We start from the raw sequence: 22637 nt of genomic DNA, 5'->3' as shown, positions 1-22637 counted from the left end.
CCACAACCTGGGTATGTGCCCTGGTTGGGAATAGAACCCGCCCCCTTTTGGTGTGCAGGATGACGCTCCAACCAACCGAGCCACACTGGCCAGAGCCAAGACAACCTTGAACAAAGTTGGAGGATTACGCTACTAGATATCAAGGTTTATTATAAAGCTACATTACTTAATATAGCATGGAACTGGCACAAAGATTGATGACTAGACCAATGGACTAGAAGAGAGAACCCAGAAATAGACTCAGTCATACAAGGTCACTTAATTTATGACAAAGGTGACACTGCAGTATGGTGGAAACCGATGACCTTTTCCATAAATGTAGTGAAGCAATTAGATATCCATATGAAAATGAATTCATATCATCCCTCAAAATTAATTGGATCTAAACATGAAAGGTAAAATAATAAGGCTGGTGGGAGTGGTGGTGGGGACCGCAGAGAGGGCACCCAATGTCTGGCCGTCCCCTGCCCCAGGGCCCCTGTGAGTGACTACGTGGGGCCCCTACCAGGTTTTCTTTGTCCAAAGCAGAATTTTAAAAAAATGTTTATAAGAGTTTATTTGAGCCAAACTGTGTATGTGCATATGCTAGGGAGCAAGATCTGACATGCTCCAGAGAATAACAGTTTTGCAGCTTCTCTTATGCATCTGCAAGTAAGGAGGAAACATTAGGAGGATCACATGAAGGTGGCATTGGATTACAGGACAGCTACGATGATGTGCTCTCAGGCTTTAAAGGAGGGTCCGAAAGGGGGCATTTCAAAGGTGTGTTAACCAAGAAGCACAGAAACAATGAACAGGGTTCGCTTAAGGCAAAGATAAGCCTTTCACTAAAGAAGTTATAGGCCTGCCTGGTGTATGACTCCTGGTACAGTTAGGAATTTATAAGCAGATCACCCTGTAAGGTTACTTTCCACAAAACCCCTTTTTTTTCCACACCAAAGCAGAATTCTTAATGTTGCAGGTTAAGAGTTGGGCTTCTTTCTAAAGATTTCACCTAGGCCCTGGCCAGGTAGCTCAGTTGGTTAGAGTGTCATCCCAATACACCAAGGTTGTAGGTTCCATCCCTGGTCAGGGCACATACAAGAACCAACCAATGAATGCCTAAATAAGTGGAACAACAAATCGATGTTTCTCTCTCTCTCTCTCTCTCTTTTTCTCTCTCTCCCTTCTTCCTCTCTCTCTCTCTCTCTCTCTCTCTCTCTCTCTCTCTCTCTCTCTCTCAAATAAATAGATAAAAATTAAAATAAATAAAAATAAAAATTTCACCAAGATTAACTTGTAAATGTAGTATGAACGCAATGAATAGTTGAAGGAAATACAGCAAAATATTCACTGCTGTTGTGTTTGACTGGGGGGCTACAAGTGATTCTTCCTACCTCATCTTTCTACTCTTCTAAATTTTCCTTAAAGATGATAGACTGCTTTTCTAAAGAAAACACACACACACACACACACACACACACACACACACACACACACATGTTTTTTTAATATATTTGTATTGATTTCAGAGAGGAAGGGAGAGGGAGAGAGAGATAGAAACATCAATGATGAGAGAGAATCATTGATCTGTTGCCTCCTGCACACCCCCTTCTGGGGATCGAGCCGGCAACTCAGGCATGTGCCCTGACTGAGAATCGAACCATGACCTCCTAGTTCATAGGTCAACACTCAACTGCTGAGCCACACTGGCCAGGCCAAAAAATATATATTTTAAAAATATGCTTTTATTAATTTTAGAGGGAGAAGGGGAGAGGGATAGAACATCAATAATGAGAGAGAATCATTGATCAGCTGCCTCCTGCACGCCCCCTACTGGGGATCGAGTTTGCAACCCAGGCACGTGCCCTGACTGGGAATCAGGAATCAAACCAGCGACCTTTTGGTGCACACAGGACAGTGCTCAACCAACTGAGCCACACTGTCCAGGGCGAAAGCAAACTGTTTTTAAAGAAAGGAAAGGGCAATCCATGACGACTGAGCTCCTAAGAGACATTCACCCACTCAAGTACCTAATGTGGCCAAGTCATTGGATATGAAACCCTGAGACACAAACATTCTGCATCCTTCCAGCAACAGAGCCCGTGCCCGTAGGCACACCCGCCTGCCCAGACAGGGGGCCTCAAGTTGCCATTTCTTTTTTTTTTTTAAATCTTTATTGTTGAAAGTATTACACATGTCCCCTTTTTTCTCCCATTGACCCCATATAGCTGCTCCTGCTCCCCCCCACCCCCAGGCCTCTACCATCCTATTGTCTATGTCCATGGGTTATGCATACATATATGCAGATAAGGTCTTTGGTTGATTTCTTCCCACCACCCACCCACCCAAGCCTTCCCTCTGAGATTTGCCTTCCCTCTGAGATTCGACAGTCAAGTTGCCATTTCTAGTTCTCCATCTTCCACCCCAGGTTCCTACCTCAGACCCAAGCCAAACGCCCCCCGGGGGCTGAGGGAGAGTGGTTGCTGTGTCAGCCCTGAGGGTGCAGTGTTAATCCAAATCAGGCTGTGCCAACCCTTAAAGTTGCTGCCCCCAGTATCTCACCTCTTTGCATCCACACTCAATGCATCTAGTGGAGGAGCTTTCCTCAAAGAAGATACCCCTGAGGAGGGAGGAGGGAGGAGGGAGGAGGAAGGAGGGAGGAGGAAGGAGGGAGGAGGAAAGAAGATAATTTTCCTTCAGAGAGCCAGTCCCTACCTTTCCTTCTGCCGAGCCTGAAGGAAGTGAAATGGGCCCGAGACTCTGCCGTAGAAATGGACAGAGGCAGGGGCCAGCTCAGACTCAGGGTGACCTCCCGTCTGTCTGACACCTCTCCCCATCACAGGGCAGGGGGGTGCTAAGGATTCTTTCCCAGGCTGGGAGGCATTGTTGTGACAGGAACGCTTTGAACTTTGCTCTTCTGAATGTCTGCAGATAGTACTTTCTGGCTGGCTGGCCCATGACTGGACCACAGGGGGATGCCAGGGCTGGGAGGGGAGAACCAGACCAAACCAGTTTGAGAAGGAGGCTCCCTGGGCACAGCTCCTGCGGAGGCTGCTTCCTCCGGCCGGAGCCTGGCAGAGGAGGAGCCGGGCAGTTCCCGGCAGAGGCTTTCTGGCGGAAGTGCTGCCACACCCAGTACCCCCGAGGGCAGAGGTGGTGGGAGAGTTCAGGGAACTACAGGCTGGGGTCCCTGAGGAGTGGGACTGTCAGGTAGAGAAGACTCGAGACAGAAAGGGAGGCTATTGTTCTTGAGCACCTACTATGTGCTAGGCCCTTCCACGGATCAACTCATTTAATCCTCACAACCACCCTGGTAGGCAGGGATTATCATTATTCACAAATCCGGTGAGGCTCAGAGAAATGAAATAACTTGCTCACAGTCACAGGAGGTGACTGGGTCGGGCCTGGGCCCTAGATGTGGTTCCAAAGTCCCTGCTCCATCCACCGTGCCCACTCTGAGGGCCCTGGACTGCTGTTAACCTCCTTCCCGGAGTCTCTATGAACAGGAACGGGGCTGAGCAGTCTGAGCAAACTCCTGGGAGTGTGTAGAAGGGGGAGGGCCCGGGCCAGCTTCCTCATCCAAGATTGCTAGGTTCTTTCCTGGGCTGATGCGTGAGTCAGAACCAGGGAAGCTGGGGCTGCCCTGACTTGCAGGCTGACCCTTACTTTGTTTGAAACCAGGCTTCTTTTTGCCTTGCAAAGGGTGGGTAAACTATTCCAAAGAGCTCACGCTGGTGGCCTTGCTGTGGGGCCCGGCACATATGAAAAAGGCCACAAAAGCAGCAGGAGTGTATTCTCTGCAGCAAGGTCAGGTCCCCTCCACAGGGTCTCACTCAGCCTGAAGTTGGGCGACCCACAGGCTTGGCTCGGGGAGTGGTAGGCAGGGCTTTGTGGTTGATGCTACTGCTCCTCGGCCACATGGGGTTTGGGCGGTGGCCCTCAGAGCAGGGCACTGTGGCTTGGCTGGTCTCCAGTCCATCACAGAGTAAGCAGAGCAGCCACGGTGGGTGGGTCACCCTTTCAAACTGCTTCTCCTCTGCCATCATCTGCCAGGGCCTGGGGTGCCAGGGCCCCCACGCTGTAGGGCCCCACAAACCCAAGACACAGCTACAGAGAAATGAGTCTGCATTTAAAGCTCAGACTGGAGCTCAGACATTCAAATGAGTGCTGCCCTTTGAGCAGACCCTGGGGAGGGGCTCTGTTTTAAACATGCTCCAGTACTTCCAGAAGTTCTCTGGAGCCAACATCAACTGTTCTCCTAACCTGTCGCCTCTGCTTTCACCGGAAGCGGCGGTGTCTGACCTGGTTAGCCACCTTACCTTCCAGGCCTGGCTTCGAGTGGGTTTCACTATTTCCGCACATCAGATCCCTTTCAAGGCAAGGACACTTAGCCCACGGGAGGGAGTCCCTGCTCCATCCTCAGACCCAAGCCAAACGCCCCCCGGGGGGCTGAGGAAGAGTGGTTGCTGCCTCAGCCCTGAGGGTGCAGTGTTAAACCAAATCAGGCTGTGCCAACCCTTAAAGCTGCTGCAGGCTGGGAAGGTGGCTTCCAGAATTCGCTGCAGGCTGGGAAGGTGGCTTCCAGAGAACAAGTCTAAAGGAGCAGGCAGCTACTCTGAAGCGGGTGGGCGTGGCTGGTTAAGTTCTGGGATGGTGGTTAACTGTCAGGAATGAAGCCCGGCCAATAGAAGAGAGGAGGCAGCTGCACCCTGGGCCCTGCGCTGAGCATCAGTGAGCCAGAGTGGGGGGCGCACCCCAGCTTCTCTTCGGGAGGCTCGGGGCCCGCTAATCAGAGCTGAGCTCTGGCTCAGTGTGGCCCCAGGGAATGGGGGTCCTGAGCTCCGGCTTGTGGCGTTGGCCTACTCTCTCTCCTAGGCCTGACCATTTCAGGGGGTGACCGGGGAAGGGACTCCTTCACCCGCCAGCTTCTTCAAGCACAGTGAGAGGAGAGACAGCATCTGCTCTAGCTTGAGGGTCCATTTCGGATGTTTTCAGTAACCACCACTCAGGGAATGCCCCGTGTGAGCACCAGGCTGTGCGCTAAGCAGTTTTTTAATTTAAAAAAATATGTATTTTTATTGATCTCAGAGAGAAAGGGAAAGGGAGAGAGAGAGAGAAACATCAATGATAAGAGAGAATCATCGATTGGCTGTCTCCTGCACGCCCCACACTGGGGATCAAGCCCACAACCCGGGCATGTGCCCTGACCAGGAATTGAACCGTGACCTCCTGGTTCATAGGTCGACACTCAAGCACTGAGCCACGCAGCCGGGCTGTGTGCTGAGTATTTCACATACAAAATCTCCTCGCCACAAGCCTGTGAGGTTAGACTGTTTATTGGCCCATTATGCAGATGAGGAAACTGATGTTCAGAGAGATTAATGATTTGCCCAAGCCAAGCAGCAAAGAAGGGGCAGAGCCACGTCTATCTGACCCAGATCCTGGTGTGAACGTGGCTGCGGTCGGCTGTCACCTCCCACCACCCACGCTGCGTAGCTCTCAGGCCCACCCAAGGTGCCGCTTTGGGAAAGGAACTGTTCTAGAATCATGGCACCGAGGCAGAGGAATGACCCCGAGTCCTACAGCAATCAGACAGGCACCCCTGCTGCTGTCACCATCCAGTCACAGAGTGACCGCACAGGACCCTGTCACCTCCAGAGCTGGGCCCTCCCGCGCTGACCTTCCCACCTCCTTGGGAACTGGCCTCCCTCGCACCCTTCCTGAGGAGCCTGTGGGTCTCGGGCCCTGGTTGGGAACAGTGTGGGCTGAAGCCAGCCTCTCATTAGAGTATTCTCATCAGGCAGAAGATTTTTCTCAAACTTAATTCTCTGGGGTTTGTTGAAATATAAAATTATACTATCCATTCATTTATTCAAAAGTATTTATTATGCATCTACTCTGCCCCGGGGACCACAGTGAACAAAACAATGCTCTTATGCAGTTTAGCTTTCTTTCTTTCTCTCTCTCTTTCTTTCTTTCTTTTTTTTTTTTTTGATTATATATTTTATTGATTTTTTTACAGAGAGGAAGGGAGAGGGAAAGAGAGTTAGAAACATCAGAATCAGCTGCCTCTTGCACATCTCCAACCGGGATGTGCCTGGTGCCCGCAACCAAAGTACATGCTCTTGACCGGAATCGAACCTGGGACCCTTCAGTCCGCAGGCCGATGCTCTATCCACTGAGCCAAACCGGTTAGGGCTAGCTTGCTTTCCAGATAGGTTTTAGACACCCTCCTGAGCTCACCACCTGCCCGGAGAGAGGGCGCTGCGCACCCTGAGGGACTCACGCGTGGGGTCTGGCCTCCCCTCTGCCCCGGCCCAGACGGCATCCCTCGGTGGCACTCCCCACAGAGGCCTGTCCCTGCGCTCACACTGCTCAAAGGAGTCTGCTGCTGGGGAGCTCCTCCCCGTCCCGGGGGCCTGGCCTCTGTCCTCCCTCAGCCTCCACCAGGGGTCCAGGACACCACCAGTGTCGGGAGAGGTGGCACCCCAGCACACTTTCCTGGCCCCCAAAATATACCAGGGAAAGGCCTGAACAGAATTTGATTTGCTTTTCTGCCCAGCTGTCACCTGCAAGGGGGTGGGTCCTAACCCAGGCTGTGGCCCTCCCTGCCATTGCCTGGGGGCTCCATAAGGCCTGCCCAGGACCACTGTGCTGCCACGTGGCCCCAGGATGCTGAGTAGTGCTCAGGTCCTGGTGTCCCCCTGGAGTGTCCCAGAGAGAAGCTGTGTGTACAGGCCCGAGGGCATTGTGCACTTAATAAGCCCACATGTCTGGGCTCCCTGCCCCTGTCATCATTCCCACACTGCAGGCCCCAGTGAATCCCCGGGGGAGAGATAATGGGGCTGCTGTTGAAAAGAATATGATAATAAAGCTCATTCAATCACTTGTGTCAACACTCCAGCTGAATAAGAGGCCAAAGAGCCAGGCTGGCCAGCCGGAGAAGGTTAATATTGACTCAGGCTCGCCTCGCAGGCCCAGCTCCAGCCTGCACACGCAGAGCTGTGGTCCAGCAGCAGCTCAAGCCAGAGCTCTCTGACCTCTGTTCACTGTACTCGGAATTCTAGCCCCTCCTGGGCCCACAGCTCTGTGCTCTCCTGGGCACGGGGTTATCTCCGAGAGAAGAGAGAAGAATGGCCTTCCCGGGAGGGCCGCAGGCCAGGCACCTCCTCACCAGCCCAGATTTCCAACAGCCTCCGCATGCAGAGGCCTGGATGCATCACAGAGTTCTCAGTGCCCAGCAAGAACCTCTAGAGTCCCCCACTCACAAAATTAGGTCCCCAATCTCTCTCTCTCTCTCTCTCTCTCTCTCTCTCTCTCTCTCTCTCTCTCACACACACACACACACACGGTTATAGGTTATATTTTTACAGCCCTTAACTTTCTATATTTACTTTGTTTTCCTCCTCTCTTTATGTTCACAATACCACTGTGACTTGGGCCAAACCTGCCTTACTGGGTGCATTTTAAAGATGACAGGAGGCTGGGGAGAGGAAGGAGGAGATGAGAAAGGGATACACACTGTACCTGTCAGGCACTGTGCTGGGTGGGTGCTTTTTACTAGTGCATTGAATGGTCACAACTCTACGAGGGAGACATTATAAGCCCTGTTTCACAAGTGAAGAAACCAAGGCTTGGAGAGACGTAATTGTTTGAGATGGTTACGTGTGGAGTTGGGATTCAAACTCAGATCTCTCCAACACCAAGCTCCAAGCTCCTCTCCTCTGTCACGCCCAGAGAAGTTAAATGACCTGTCTCAGATCACACAGCTACTCAGAGAGAGGATCGAAAGCCTCAAGCCAGAGGCTCCTCCTACCCCAGGCCACACCTGTGACCAGGGTCACCCAGGAACATGGGACCACATGTGACATGTACGGAGCATGCTGCTGTTTCTGCCTCCACATTCAGATCCCCTTCCAGAAACGGCCCCTTCCCCGGGCCAACTCCCTACCTGCCCCCATGGACCCTCCGCCTTTACTGTTCTCCCATTGCTTTGCTCTCACAGCCTCACAAGGTCCTGCCACACAGTCAGACCGTTCTCCACGTTCTCCAAGCGAGGAGAGCTCAGGTGGCTCCAGCTTTTCCAATCCTAACAAGTGGAGGCGAGACATGCTCCCTTGCTGGGCTGTTCTCATGTCTCACTGTGACTCCTCACACCTGTCCCATGAGGAAAGCACGATCCTCCCCATTTTATCGCCGAGGACATTCAAGTTGGGAGAGAAGTAAAGCAACTTGCCTCAGCGATGGAAGGCAAAGTGGGGATTCGAACCCAGCCTTTTCTGGTTCCAAATGGGTGCTCGGCCACTGTCCTGTGCACTGCGGCATGAGAACTTCCAGCGTCGCAGGGTATGCTGCGCCCGCCACAGAAGACCTGAGCGCACACAGTCCCAACCCCCCACCACGAGAAGCACGGCCGAAGAGCCTAAGAGAACGCCAGAAGGGGCAGGATACAGGAAGCACAGGCCACGTCTTGGGAGCGCTTTATGTCTTGGCCCCTCGTGTTCCTCGCAGCATCTACATCCCGGGCTGGATGCTGCACGCTGGGTGCCAGAAAACCTGGCGGGGGTTGAGCAGGTTGGAGATCTGGGGAACGCGCTGCTCAGCACTGGCGCTGGGCCTGCTCCGCCCTTCCTGTCTGGGAGCCTCTTTCCCAAGCGAGAGTTCAGTGCAGGGCTTTGGTGACACTGCCTTGCCCCAGACAGGCATCAGACCCGATGACACGCAGAGGCTGGGCCAGGGGCCAGGGCGGGGCGTTGGGAGCTCAGGGGCCTGCTGTGGGCTGAGGCGATGGACGTAACGATGCACATGCACTAAGGACTGAGAGATGGCACCTAAAAGGGACTGCTGCTGCCCTGGTTCGATTCTGGTCAGGGCCTCTGCCCAGGTTGCAGGCTCAACCCCCGGGCAGGGTGCCTGGGGGAGGCAACCCATCAATTTTCTCTCCCTCTCCCTTCCTCTCTCTCTAATATAAAAACAATTAAAAAAAAAAAAAAAGAGATCACTGTTGCCTAGCAGTACCAGGAACGGGGTAGCCCAAGAAGGCGTCACTGCCCCTCCAACCTACCCCCACGCTAGTCTCCAAAGGCTCCTGGACAGCCTACCAGGGCTGGAGGTCCCCCACTCACCTCCCGCGGGCTGCCTTCCTCGCCTCCTCTTCTTCCTGGCTCCTTACCCTTCCGTGGGCAGAGCTCTAGGCACCAGGAGAGGGAAGACTAAGGGCCTTCCTGGCCAGTCCCGTAGGCCTGGGGGGGAACAGATAAGACAGTCATTGTGACAAATGCGATACGTGTCCCCGCGGTGGGTTTTGCGCGTGGCCGCAATCCGGAGCACTCAGACCGCCCCCGACAGGCCTCCCCACTAAGCCACTGGCTCAGGTGCAAGGGGAGGAGGGGACAGTCTGCGCAGCGCTCCGGTCCTTCTCCCGCCACACTGGGAACCACAGCAGCCACCGGGCCCCCCTCGCAGGCGCCGACGGGGCGGGGATCCCTCGGCCAGCGGGGCGAGCGCCGGGCGCCCTCGTGGAGGAGGCGCCGCCCGCAGAGCCCGGCCTCCCCGCCCCTGCGCTCAGGCGCCTCACCCGGCGCCGGCGGCCCCAACTTCGGGGAACGAGAACCGGGAAAAGGGGCCGCGCGAACGGGGAGGCCTGTCCGCTCGTCCCGGCCCCGGCCCCGGCCCGGGGAGGACAGCCAGTTCCAGGGGTTGGTTGGGGCACCCACCTGCGAGCAGGAAGCCTCGGAGCACTCGGAGAGCAGGGAGCCGGGCCCGCCCTCCGCAGGAGGGACCTGGGCGCCGGGAGCGCGAGGGGAGGCCGCGCTTGCAAGTCGGTGCAGCGCCGGCCTCACCTGGCCGCGAGTTGGATTTTAGGGTGTGGCTCCAGGTAGGACTCGGCAGCGAACAGAGCCCTGGAATAGTCGCCCCAGGACGCGGGGGGCCGTGGCCGTGGCCAGGAGCCTCTCTGCCCGGGGGGCGCTTCCACGCTCAACCCTTTCTAACGCGTGGCTCCCGCTTCCTCAGGCCCCTTCGCCTTAGGACCCTGACCCCAGCCATGCCCCGCTGTGACCTGCCGGTGGCTCGCAGTCCCTGGGGGTCCCTGGGCCGCCTGGCCGAGGCCTGACCTGATTATCCGCTGCGCCCCTCTGTGTGTAATTCACTCACTCATTTGCATTGCAGATGATCCAGGCTGCCTCCTTCCAGACCCTGGAGGTGCTGCGGGCCCACCCACTCCCCTTGGAGAGCCCCGGCTGGCGTCCTGCCACCTGCCACCTTGGCCCGTCTGTCCGCCTGGACAAGGCCCTGAGACTGTCCTGGGCAGGAACGCTGGAATTAAAGAGATGCCGAGAGGAAACCGATTTGGCTCAGTGGATAGAGCGTCGGTCTGTGGACTGAAAGGTCCCAGGTTCGATTCCGGTCAGGGGCATGTACATTGGTTGCGGGCACATCCCTGTGGGGGGTGTGCAGGAGGCAGCTGGTCGATGTTTCTCTCTCATCGAGGTTTCTAGCTCTCTATCCCTCTCCCTTCCTCTCTGTGGAAAATCAATAAAATATATTTAAAAAAAAAAGAGAGAGATGCCGATTTCCTTGTCAGACCCTGCTCTGAGAACCCTCTGGTTTCAGGTGGGGGACCGCTGGGGGAAAGAAAGCTTTCAGGAGTCCTGCACCCAAACAGGGTGGGGCTCGGCTCACAGGGAGCATCCATCTGTGGCTGTCCCCAGCAGTGCCCTGGCCCAGGAGCAGGATGCCTGCCCTCTGCCCTGCTCCCTCTGGCTTGGAGGGTGGTTTCTCCTGTGTATGAACGTTGTGGGGGAGGGGGAGGGACCACCTGCCCGTCTCTTCCCCAAACAAGGAAGTGAGAAGACCCCCGCTGTCCCAGACTTGGGCCCCCAGAAAGGCCTGTGCCCGATTGAGCGTTGAGAGGATTCTGGCTTGGAAATCGGCACGTCCGCGCTCCAAATGGCTCCCCCGCAGCAAGGGGGCCTCGGGCGGCAGAGACTCTGTCACTGCGGGCACTTCAGACTTCAGTTATTGAGGCCACTACTGCCATGGGTCATTTTTGTTCATTCATTCTTTCGACATATCAATGCAATTTGTGGATACAGCGTTGGCATATGGGCTCTGTTGCTTATGCACAGTTTACTCTAGACTCCTGCCAAACGTAGCTAAGGTGGAGAGTGGGATTTCGCCTGCCCCAAACAGGCCCGCCCCCTGCGGGCTGCACCACAGCCCCAGTGCCCTCAGCCTCTGTGGGGAGAGCGCGGCGGTGCCTGCTGGAGATGCTGGCCTGGGGGCGGGGGCGTGGTGTGGGAGCCGGGGCAGTGGCAGGCAGGTCTCTGCTCCTCTCCGTGCCCTCTGTCTCCTCTCCTCTCTGGGTCTTTCCCAAGGGGATTCTTTCTCTTTCCTCAGGCCACACCTTAGGCCCGACTCTGTTAGCCAACCTCTGACCTCCCCCTCCCCACACCCACCCCCACCCCCACCCCCACCAGGAAGCTGCCTGCGGAGCCCAGGACAAAGGGGCCTGGGATACAAATAGGGCTTTCCTCAAGCTTAGTTACCCAGGGACACAGGACCTAAATTATATTTTGCTGACTCACAGATGCACACAGGAATTCATTCTTTTTATACAAATACCTTATATATCAAAACGACAACCCAAAGCAGTACTTCTGAACTGTTGAACTATGATAAAGTGTGAATATTAGACTATTATCAAAAGTGAACTGGTATTTAACTTGGTTTGAATCCAGGCTTGGGTATCCCATAAAGGCTACTAGCCAACCCCCATCCCCATCCTGTAAGGAGTGAGTCTAGGTGACCCTGAGGTCCTCCTACCTTTGGGAACATGGATGGGGTTTGGGGAGAGTCAGAGACTCCCAAATAAGACTGACCACGGAGGTAATGAACCCCCCATCACTGAAGACCCCAGGTAACTACCAGTCAGGTAGGCTAGAGCAAAGGTTCCCGTGTGGATACTAGGCTAGACGAGAGGACCTCCCGGCCCATCACAACCCCAAGTTTCTGCACGTCTGGTCGCATCTATAGGTGGGTCAGCGCCCCTGGGCTGGGTGACCTCTGCCAATTAGGGTGGCTGGGTCCTGAGTGGTTAATTCCTGTGAGTGACTCCCCGCTTCTCTGTCCTCCTCTGATTCACAGCCAACGCAGCCCTGTCCAGGGTGAGAGGGCAGAACAAGAATGCAGGAAGTGGCAGGAACAGCCTGGAGGACAGCGTCTCCTCCAGCATCCATGAGCCTCCCTCTGGCCCAGTTCCCATGGCGCTGTGCTGGGCACGGGGAAGGGGGTCAGGCACACCCTCCTTTGAAGAGCCCTGGCAGCTGGCAGAGGCATTCAGGTTGAGGGAGTTGTCCATATGCTGCCATTCTACACATTGGGCAGGAGCTCCAGACAGGGACACTGAGCACTGACATTTCACCATGGAGCCCCACCAGCACTGGGGCATTGGCCAACCCGAACTGTCTGGGAAGGCACGCTGGGCGGGGCAGGCACTTCCTGGCTCGTTGTCCGCCTGTGGCTGTTGGGGCCTGCTGTGCCGTCTGAGCACCTACAGCTAGGGCTGGGAGCCTGGGTTAGGACCAAAGAGGAAAGATAGGGATCGACTTGTGGTTTAGAAACACAAACACATTATCCTTTCCCTGCACTTTCTGCTGCATGACTTGAAAAGCTGCCTGGGGATCAGGAAGACTGCTGACAAGCTCACTCTCTCCCAGGGCTCCTTTCCCTGGAGGACGCTGCCCTCCTCTAGTAATAGTAATAATAATACCTGCCAATTAGTATACGCTTCCGGTGGGCCAGGCCCCGTGCTAAGCTATTTACACACATTACCTCACTCAAGTCTTTGCCACAACCTTGGCACGGAAGAATGATATCATTGTTCTCATTTTACAGATGAGGAAACTGAGGCTCAGAGTGGTTAAGGAACCAGCTCAAGGCCTTGTGGTGATTGAGTGGTGGAGCCAGAATTTCAAACCAAGTGTATCCCCCGAGACTGTTCTCTTAACGCCATCCTGCTCCGAGGCCCCTGGTTCCGAGGACTGTCTGATATGACTTGACCAAGTCGGGTTAAGTTCCTGGGAACAGTTGCTGGGGGAGGCACTGACTGATCTTTTGCCTTCTTGTGCCACCCTGGATGGGTAAGCCATGTGACACCGAGAGGTGGGGGGTTGCCCTCCCTCATTTCTGACGGGGCGTGAGGACCCTCACACAGCAATGGGTGTGAGGGGTAGAAGGGGCCTCCAGAGCTCCCACCTGTCACTGAGCCTTTGCTAGGAACCAGGTGCTGGACTGCCCCGGTCATGAGTCTGCACCCTGCCTGAAGTCCCAGCACCCAGCCTGTGTCCTTCACAGACCCAGCGTGGGCCCAGCACCAGGAGGCCCACCTGCAGGCACTGCTGGGAAGGTGGCTCACCTGCTTGCTACTTGGCTGGAGGAACCCCCTGGAGCCTGGAAGAGAGGCAGCCTCTGGCCCTAGGAGAGGGACAGTCTTTATAGTAGACTAGAGGCCCGGTGTACGAAATTCATGCACAGGAGTGGGGTTCCCTCAGCCTGGCCTGCACCCTCTCACAATCCGGGACCCCTCGGGGGATGTCCGACTGTCGGTTTAGGCACAATCCCGCTGTGGGATTGGGCCCAAACCAGTAGGCGGGCATCCCTCTCGCAATCTGGGACCCCTGGCTCCTAACCACTGACATGCCTGCTTGCCTGATCACCCCTAACTGCCTCTGCCTGCCTGATCACCCCTAACCACTCGCCTGCCTGCCTGATTGCCCCTAGCCCCTTCTGCCTGCCTGCCTGATCGTCCTTACCACTTGCCTGCCTGCCTGATGGCCCCTAACCGCCTCTGCCTGCCTGCCTGATGGCCCCTAACCACACTCGCCTGCCTGCTTGATCACCCCTAACCACTTGCCTGCCTGCCTGATTTCCCCTAACTGCCTCTGCCTGCCTGCCTGATCACCCCTACCACTCGCCTGCCTGCCTGATCGCCCCTAACCGCCTCTGCCTCTGCCTCAGCCCCTGCTGCCACAGCTTGGTCCAGAAGGACATCCAGAATGACGTCCGGAAGGTCGTTCGTTTGTCCAGTCTAATTAGCATATTATGCTTTCATTATTATAGATTCCTTCCTCTCCCTCTCTTCCAGGCTGTCCCTTCCTGTTCTTGGGGTAGCCTGAGCAATGTCCCTCACCCTGATAGCACCACATCTCTCTCTGCTGATGAGGCTGAGAGGCAGGTGACCAGCTCTGAGGCCTGGGAGCGTGAGTTGAGGGAGTTAACATTGCCAAGCCCGTGGGGTCCTTAAGCAGCGGAGAGAGAGAGACTAGTTGCAGAGAACATGGCTTCCTGCACGCTTGGAGCCCTTCTGTCTCTCTAGACTGCCAGCACGTCTCAGCCTCAGTTCCTTGATGTGTATAATGGGCCAACCTCCGTTCAGAAGGTGCGGAAATGATGAGATCCAGGACATTGGAGTGCAGGGGCCCGGAGGGTCAGCACCCCAAACAGGGTGGAAGGTTCTTGACCCTCGGCCCTCACAGCTCTTACAGGGACCGTGGAGGAGAGAGTCCCCTCTGCCGTGCCATGCACGCATGTAGCTGCCACGGGGAGCCCCGGAGCCCCGTTTGGAGTGCCCCAGGGGCAGGATGCCAGGGTTCTTCCAGGAGGACTTGCCAAGAAGTCAGTTCTATAGGTCCAGCCCCTCCAGATCCTGGAGAGAGAACCCAGCCCAGGGGCAGCGCTGTCTGGGCCCAGTTAGGTATTTGGGAACAGTCCACGGGGCCCCCCTGCCTGGCTGCTGCCCTGAGCCTCAGTAGAGGGAAACTCCCACATCCAGAAGTCTCTAGCCTCTCTCCACCTTTTTCTCAAGCTCTGCACCTGGGATAGGCTCCCTATGACCACGGGAGCACGCAGGCCGGTCCTCCCCAAACGCAAACCGACACTGGGCCCAAACTTGCTTGACTGTCGCAAAGGGGCCTGGTGACCTGGACAAGCCACTCAGGTGCAGGGGCCACTGTCCAGCCACCTCAAGGGGCTGAAGCAGGGGCAGCGCCGGCTGGGGCACCCTTCCCAGGTACAAGGGGCGATGAGCCACCCTGGGGAGGGCTGGGAAAAGAGAGAGCCACCTCTGTGCTGAGAACACCCATTTTTAGAGACATGATAAATTCATTTAATAGCTTCTCACTATGATCGCTTTGCAGGTTCTGCTCTTAATGGGCTCCAAAGTTCCATCCAAATGTCTGCTGCTAGCAGTTTCGCTCTCTGGCTGGCATTTTTGCTGGCAGAACTAACAGCTGGAAGCCTCCTTGAATGGAAGCCATTCATTGTCCTTTCTCTCCCTCCTGAGCCTCTGGTGGCTGCCCAGTCTGGAGTGGGTGCCCAGGACCTGACTTTAAGGAAGGACAGATGAGTGCGGGGAGCAGGAGGCTTGTGACTGGGTAAGGGCTCAGGCCAGGGAAAGAAACGAGTCTGAGGAAGCACAGTGTTGGCTGTCCAAGCCCCATGCACAACCCTCTGGCTGGAGCGCCTTAACTCTAAATGCACAAGTTCACAGGCTGTGGGCTGTGTGGTCATGCGGGAGCACTGACCACCTGGCTGTAGAGCTCGCTGGACTCTGCCGTCCGTGTCTGCCCTGCGCTGTGCTGTGCTTAAGAGGGTCCTGGAGGGGTGCTGCCCTCCCTTCTCAGGGTCATTCCTTTCTTAGTCTCTGGCCCATGCCTTGACTGCCCCACGGTCGCAGCCTTCAGGACCTTCATGTGAGTGCTGCCATGCAGGGGCCTGGCGTGTACTGCCACGCCCTCACTGGTGGATGGCCCTTTGCTGGGATGATGGACCATCGGGAGGCAGCTCCTCCTCCTGTCCTGACCTCCCCTCCTCCACAGGAGCCTGCACCCTGGCGCTCTCCTGGCCTTGCATTTGTTCTCCTGGCCTTGGCTCCCTCCCCCGCAGGGTCTGAGACCTCCACCGTTCTCCACCGTTCCTGATCCTAGACACACCATCTCCAGTAAGACCCACTACAGTGGAACACAGATGTTTTCTTGTCCAGCTTGGGCCTGGTGATAAGGTGACAGATGACAGGCCTCCTGCTTCTGAGATCCAACATCTGATGATGGCCATTGGACATTTATACTCCTGCCTGGGGTCAGAGTATAGACGGTTGAAAAGTCTGCCTGAGGTGAAGGGTCTCCTGTATGCCTCCCCTAACCTCTGCCCAGATTTCCCTTTCATTCCTAGATACGCTCATCATTCCCTCCTTCTCTGGCTTAAGACAATGACAGCATTCTAGTTAAAATGTAAAATGCTTCCTGGAGCAAGTACAACTTGAGTCAGTCCATTTGCACTCAGAGAGTGGCCTGGGTGGGGTGGGCAGAGCCTCTTCTTGGGGGCTCTGCTGACCGAGCAGGAGCTGAGCTGGGGCTCCATGTGGAGCCAGATGGGGGCAGGGGTGGCAGGACCAGGACCCCGTTAGGTAGGGCAGGAGGCACAGAGGAGGCTGGGACCTGTCCAGCCTTCCCCTTGGTCAGGTCAGGCCACCTCTCTCAAGCCATCAGGTGTCTAATGTCTGTCCCTACTTGGGGTGCCTTTGATGCTGCTGCCTATGGAAAGGCAGTCTGGGTGGGGAGAGTACTGGACTGGGAGCCCGAGACCCCCAGGTCTGAAACTGACCCTGCTGCAGCACCCACTTTCCTTCGCTGGGGTTCTGCCCTCTCTAGAAGTATGGGGCCGGATTAAACATTCTTAGGGACTTCCTTTGGCTTGCATGTGCTACAGCAATCCAGGGCCAGCTCCTTTCTGGAACAGCCCTTTGCACCTCTGTGCTTCTACCACTGACCTGGGACTGTGCTCTTGCCCGTCAGGGAGGCTGTGGCATAAAGGGTCCCCAGGCTCCCTACACCCCCTGGGCCTTTTTGCATAATTCCACTTGAAGCCTCATTTGAAGCCGAAAGAAAGGAAATGGAGGCTGGAGGCTCTAGGCCCGGAAGCTGAACCAGAGAACCAGTCCTTCCAGTTTTAACCCTGCCGCTGCTGCAGCCTTCAGGAGCTGGGCGCGCAGGCAGGCGGCAGGGGGCCCTGAGCACGGCGACTGGTTCATTGCTATTTGCCTTGAGGGGAGCTGCCGCACTGGGACCAGAAACCAGAACCACGTAGCAGCTGACCTGCGCTTTCTGGACTTTCTTTTCTGAGCACCCAGGGGCCCCTGCTCCAGGTCCCGGGCAGCCTGAGTGTGCAGATCACAGCCCTGCCCCACCCCCTGAGCCAGAGGCTCAGGGGCCTGAGTGCTTTGAGGGTTGGGCGAGGAAGATGCCAGCATTTGTTGAACGACGCAGCACTCCGAGGGGGCAGTTTTGCCACAGAGAACCCATAGGTGTACAAAAAAGTCATCACTGTCCTTCTATAAAGACTTGGGTCTTTGCACTGTCTCATTTGTCATCATGAGATTTTATAGAAAAGGCTGGCCAGTGTGGGTGTCCCTTTGCTGAGGCTGAGGAGGCCACATGTAGTTATGAGAGAACCCGTTTTTTTGTTTGTTTGTTTGTTTGTTTGTACACTAATTCCCCAGGATATGAAAATCTGTCATGTTCTGGGTTTGCCTTGTTCTAGGTCAGTGGTCGGCAAACTCATTAGTCAACAGAGCCAAATATCAACAGCACAACGATTGAAATTTCTTTTGAGAGCCAAATTTTTTAAACTTAAACTTCTTCTAACGCCACTTCTTCAAAATAGACTCGCCCAGGCCGTGGTATTTTGTGGAAGAGCCACACTCAAGGGGCCAAAGAGCCGCATGTGGCTCGCGAGCCGCAGTTTGCCGACCACGGTTCTAGGTGAACAGAACCTGGGATTACCTTTCTTAAATACATAGAACGATAACCCTTTGGCAGGCCGGGAAAAATGCCTCTGAGTCTGAGCCTTATGATTCTTGGGCCTTTCTAAGTCACGTCATGGTCGTCAAGGAGACTGCTGTGGCCTCCAGGCTGGCCCTCTGCAGGAAGCACCACCCTGTGACAAGACTGCAGGCCCAAAGAAGAGTGTGACCAGAGTCAGACGTTTGATTCCTTCACTAGGTACAGTCCACGTCAAGTTCTCAAGACTTCAAACTCTAGAACCCCCCAAGAGAAGGAAACTCCTAATAGGAGGCTCAAATCATTCCTTAGAGAATTTCCGTGGATAAACAGTTTGCTATTTGCGAAAGAATAGATCTGGTATTGCTTTCCTTCCCAGCATTATTGGGCATGGATCGATCAGCAACCTGAAAATAGCTTTTCTTCAGGGCAGGGTTCTTCCAAAGCCACCTCCTCCATGAAGCCTCTTCTGATTCCCCTGAAGACCCCAGTGTGGCCTCTCCCTGCTGGCACTTTGTTCCTCTAACACTAATAGTCATCGCAATGATAACATTATCTTTGCTGAGCACTTATGTGCCAGCCGTGATGCTAAGGGTATTTGCATATAGCCTTACTTAATCTTCCCAACCTCCCGAACTCATAGGTGCTATAATTATCTCCCTGGGACAGGAAAGGAAATGGAGACCTAGTGAGATGAGGTAACTTATCTGAGGTCACCCAGGCAGGAAGAGGCAGCCCGGGGCCTGACACTCACCTGCTGTTAACCATCCACTGTTCTGCCTCCTCCTATGTATCGCCCTGAGAATCTGTCTTCTGCCCATAACAGTAGAGGCTGTTTCTTCCCTTGTGTTTTCATTCCCGGCTAATCTTTTTTTATTCATCTTTATAAAGTTCTATGTTAAGAACCATCTCCTGGTATTGGTCTAAATTTATAAATTATCTGGACTGAATGGGTCATGGCTAACAATTTCAGTGATGAACTGGGGACCCAGAGTGAACAGAGGGCAACACCGCCCTCCCCCTCCCCCCCCCCCCCCCCCCCCCCCCATTGCTGATCATGGCTCTCAGCAGCTTGGCTGGTTTCGGGTGGAGTTGGGCCCATGCTCAGCTTTCCTTTCCCTCCTCTGCTGAAGGGCTGTACACTCCCCAGGGCAAGGGCTCTGTCCTGGTCATTTCGTGGCACTTCCTCCCACCCCCTGCTCCTGCCACCAGTGCTTTGTACTCAGGAGGCAATCCCTGTTCTCTGCCTACAAGCGAGTGAGCCAGAACAAGGTGCCACCTGCCATCTCCAAGGGCTGCCTGGAGCACTCACCTTGCCAAGAAAAGACATATTCCCCTTTGTTTCACACCTTTCACTTCTCACCTTAGCCCTTAATGGGCCCCAGGGCTAAGCTCGGAAGAGGGGGCTTCCAGTCAGCTTGCTCTCCCCAGGCAGGAGGCCCAGCTGGGGCCAGGAGGTTGAGAGTTCTTTCTGCCTCCGAAGCTTTCATCTTTCCCTGCTCTATCCAGCCTGTCAGCTAGCCCACTTCTTTCCACCAAGGCCGGGTCCCAGAAATGAACCTTCTCACAGCCCTCACCGGGGCAGCTGCGGAATGCCTGTGGGTGAGGCCTGCAGCACCCTTCCTACTGCCCAAGTCTTGGAAACTGCTCCTGAGGCCTGGGCCTTCCCACTCGTGGGGCAGAGGGCATCCTGGGAGAAGGCCCTGCTTCAGGCCGCAGGACAGCTTCCCACGCGTCCTGCGGGCCTTCTCCACCCAGGACAGAGTGTGCCGGAGGTGTCTCTGGGCCATTTGGGGAAGGAATGCAGTCTCTCAGTGTCTCTGCCGACTCCCTGCCGGGCTGTCCCACAGAGGTGGGCGGGCACAAGAAAATCCGCGTCCAGGGCCTCCCTCCGCCGTCTTAAACTCCAGGCAGGCTTTCCCTGTCCTGCCCCCCCAACCCTGGCCTCTACCTTCTGCTCCCTCCTGGCTCCATCAGCTGCCACCCTGCTAGCCTGCTGTCTGCCTGGCACTCCACAGCCTCTGCCACTCTGAACCCAGCTGGGCACCAGCTGCTGGGCACCAGCCACTGCTTAGCTCTGCACACATGGGAGACCCCCCCCCCCCGCCAAGGCTTGGAGTCACCTTATGCAGGGGGGAGAGCAGGATTTCCTCCTCCTGGAGCCAGGTGTGGGGACATGTAAGGGTTCTTCCTGATGCTGGGCTCATGTGCTGCTCCTGCCCGCACCTTCCCTATGCCCGGCGCGTCCTGGGAACTCAGCGCACAAGAGTCAGTCTGTCCTGGGGACCCGCAGCCCCCACACTCCCACCTTGTGGCTGCCACAGGGGCACAAGCTTCCCGCCCAAATCAGGTGCTTCCAGAGCAGAAAGAAGCCTTGCTCCTGGTGCTCACCGCTCCTGACTAGGCACGGGGTTCCCCGGCGTGCCACTCCTCATCTGCAGAGGGACCCCTGCTTGGCCCAAAGGCCTGATTCCCAGCTCGATGAGCGCCCATGGGACCCCAGGGCCCGGCAGCCCAGAGCTTATCTTCAACTCTCAGAACCCCGTCCCTGCGTAGGGCAAGAACCCACGCAGGCCCCTCCGGCCTCGGTGTGTGACGCCAGGGAAAGAACCAACCGCTGTGTTAGCCTTGCTTCTGGTTGGGCCCCAGCATTGAACACCCCAAGCTCCTGGGCCTGACACCCTAGAGCAAACCAGGACGCTCACGCCTGCAGCAGAAGTGAAGAGCCCAAGGCCTTTACTGCTCAGCCAGGCCCCCTGTACCCGGCCCGCCGCCGAGTTCCAGAGTCAGAGTCCGTGCCCGGTTAGGCTCTGCATAAGGGCATGACTTGGAGCTTGGGTCCCAAAGATGCTCCACAAATATTGGTGGGATGAATACAAGAGGGGCGTGTCCTAGAGGTGGAAGGGTAAGAGGACATCCTGGAGGGGTGTCCTGGTGGCACTGGCTCGGCCCAGCAGGAGGGGGGGCACAGGCGGGAACAGCAGAAATAAGCATTTCTCTCTCTCGCCAGGAAGCCAGAGGCCAGCTTGGACTGGGATGTTTCAAAATCGATCTGGAAAGGGAGTGGCAGGTAGGATGGGGCCCGCAGGAACCCACAGCTGCTGTCCCTGTCCCAGATGGCACACAGCCTGGACACCTCCACCTCCCCACCCCTGCCGGGAAGCCCGAGCCTAGGTAGGTGGCCGGGACCTTACCGTGCTGCTCCTCCGGGGAAGCTGGGCCGGAGCTCCCCACTGCAGGCTGGCGCTTGTCTCTAGCCCAGGAAGCGCCACTCCCTTCAGGCAAAAAGGGAAAAAAAAGAAGAGAAAAAGAAAACCTCAGTGCTTTTCTCACCCAGCCGCTTCTCCCAAAGGCTCCTGGTTCGTGTCGTCCTGCCTCTGTGGGCACACAGCCTCCTCCCTCAGCAGCTTACTCACCGGTGTGGTGTGCCCGTGAGGCAGCCAGCTGTGAGGGGGAGTGGGGGGCCCACACCCCTCGGCCTGACACACACTGGAGCATGCCTCGTGGGGGCCAGGCTGAGCAGCGGCCCCTGGCTGGGCCCTGAGTATGGGGAAGCTGTGCCCTGGCCAGTGCTCTGCTCAGCAATCGCACCCCTGTGAGCGTGGCAGAGAGCACACACAGATGCTGACGGGCACTGCATGGGCGAGTGACAGAATTCCCTGGTAGGAAGCTGTCTCCTTGGTGCCCAGGGCTGTCAGAAGAGGGAGCGGCGGGCGGGCTGGCTTCCATCCTTGGCCTGCCCCTCGGACCGCTCCCTGCCTCGGCATTCTGCCGCGTGTCTGAGCTGCGGACTCCGCGAGGGCCTGGGCTTGTCTGAGCGGGCGCCGCTCTCACCCTGCTCAGGCCAGGGGCTTGTGCCCCTTTTCCACAGCACCCACCTCAGGACCTGGCTGGCCCAGCATCAGTGAGGACGAGCTGCTGCCAAATCCTGCCTCCTCAGCTCTCTGGGGACCCCCTGCTGTCCTCAGCCCTGGGACAACACACACTCTCTCACACACACACGTGGGGCCACACCCAGCACAGAGCCACCTACCTGCCCAGGTCGGCCTAGCCAATCCAGTCTCGCTCTCCAAATGCCACTCTGACCCTAGAAGCCACTCATTTACAGAAATATCCCGTGGGAGGTGAGTTCAAAGCCAGCCCGGGAGGAATCCAGTCGGCAGGGACCAGACCCCCCTTCTCTCCCGGCACCTCTGGAGGACAAGGCAGCCTGATCACCATATCTGCTAGTGCACTTGGGCGGCTGGCGTCGCTCCCATGGCACTTCCGGCCCCCACCGCGTCTTCGGTCACCGTAGGAAGGAGTGGCAGAGTCTCAGCAGGTCCCATCTTCCTCGGAGCCCAAGGTAGGGAGGGGAGGCTCGAAGGGGCGGGACTCGGATGCAGCTCCAAGTTTCCAGCTCCCAAATAATCAGATGCAAAAGAGAAGAAAGAAACCTCCGGGCCAGCAGGTGACTCAGTGCCCGTGGGCCCGCTTAGTCACCTGGATGGCTGCTCCCGGCTCGGGCACCTCGGGCAGGGAGCAGCCCCTCCCCCACCTGCCGTCCGCGGCTAGGACAGGGAGCGTGGCCCGCGAGCTCCCGCGGCCGCAGGGCTGCCGGGCCGGCGGCGCGGGCGGCGGGCTCCAGCTGCCTTCCCCGCCACGGCGCGCCCCTCCTCCACCGCGCGCCCCGGCTCACTTTGGGATTTCTCCATTAAATCCTCAGGCAGCAACCTGCTCCAACGTTGCTTGGCAATTTTGATATCGTCGAGTGTTGCCATGGGGAGGAGAGTGATGTCATTGACACAAAAAAAACCCACTGAATTTACAAATCAGCTG

General features: G+C 56.4%; 1 protein-coding gene across 4 annotated transcripts in view; it reads right to left on the bottom strand.

Annotated features, from left to right (window-relative positions):
* PAK6 (p21 (RAC1) activated kinase 6) overlaps nt 1-22269 on the bottom strand; it is a 36375-nt gene extending 14106 nt beyond the window's left edge. Inside the window, exons 1-3 of one of the 4 annotated variants that reach the window (XM_079769547.1) lie at nt 21853-22269; nt 21014-21094; nt 9108-9224 (exon numbers count right to left, since the gene is read on the bottom strand). The gene's annotated coding sequence lies outside the window, so the exon portion shown is untranslated. Of the gene's footprint in view, nt 1-2697; nt 2790-9107; nt 9225-9698; nt 9828-21013; nt 21095-21697; nt 21774-21852 lie in introns of those variants that run through there. The other 3 variants (XM_079769548.1, XM_079769549.1, XM_079769550.1) reach the window with 3 other exon arrangements.
* Between the last annotated feature and the right edge of the window lie 368 nt (nt 22270-22637).

Source organism: Cnephaeus nilssonii (genome assembly GCF_951640355.1).
Source record: "Cnephaeus nilssonii genome assembly, chromosome: 4".
Classification (NCBI taxonomy): Eukaryota; Metazoa; Chordata; class Mammalia; order Chiroptera; family Vespertilionidae; genus Cnephaeus; species Cnephaeus nilssonii.
Note: the sequence above shows the minus strand (reverse complement) of the source record. Positions and strands in the feature narration are given on the sequence as shown.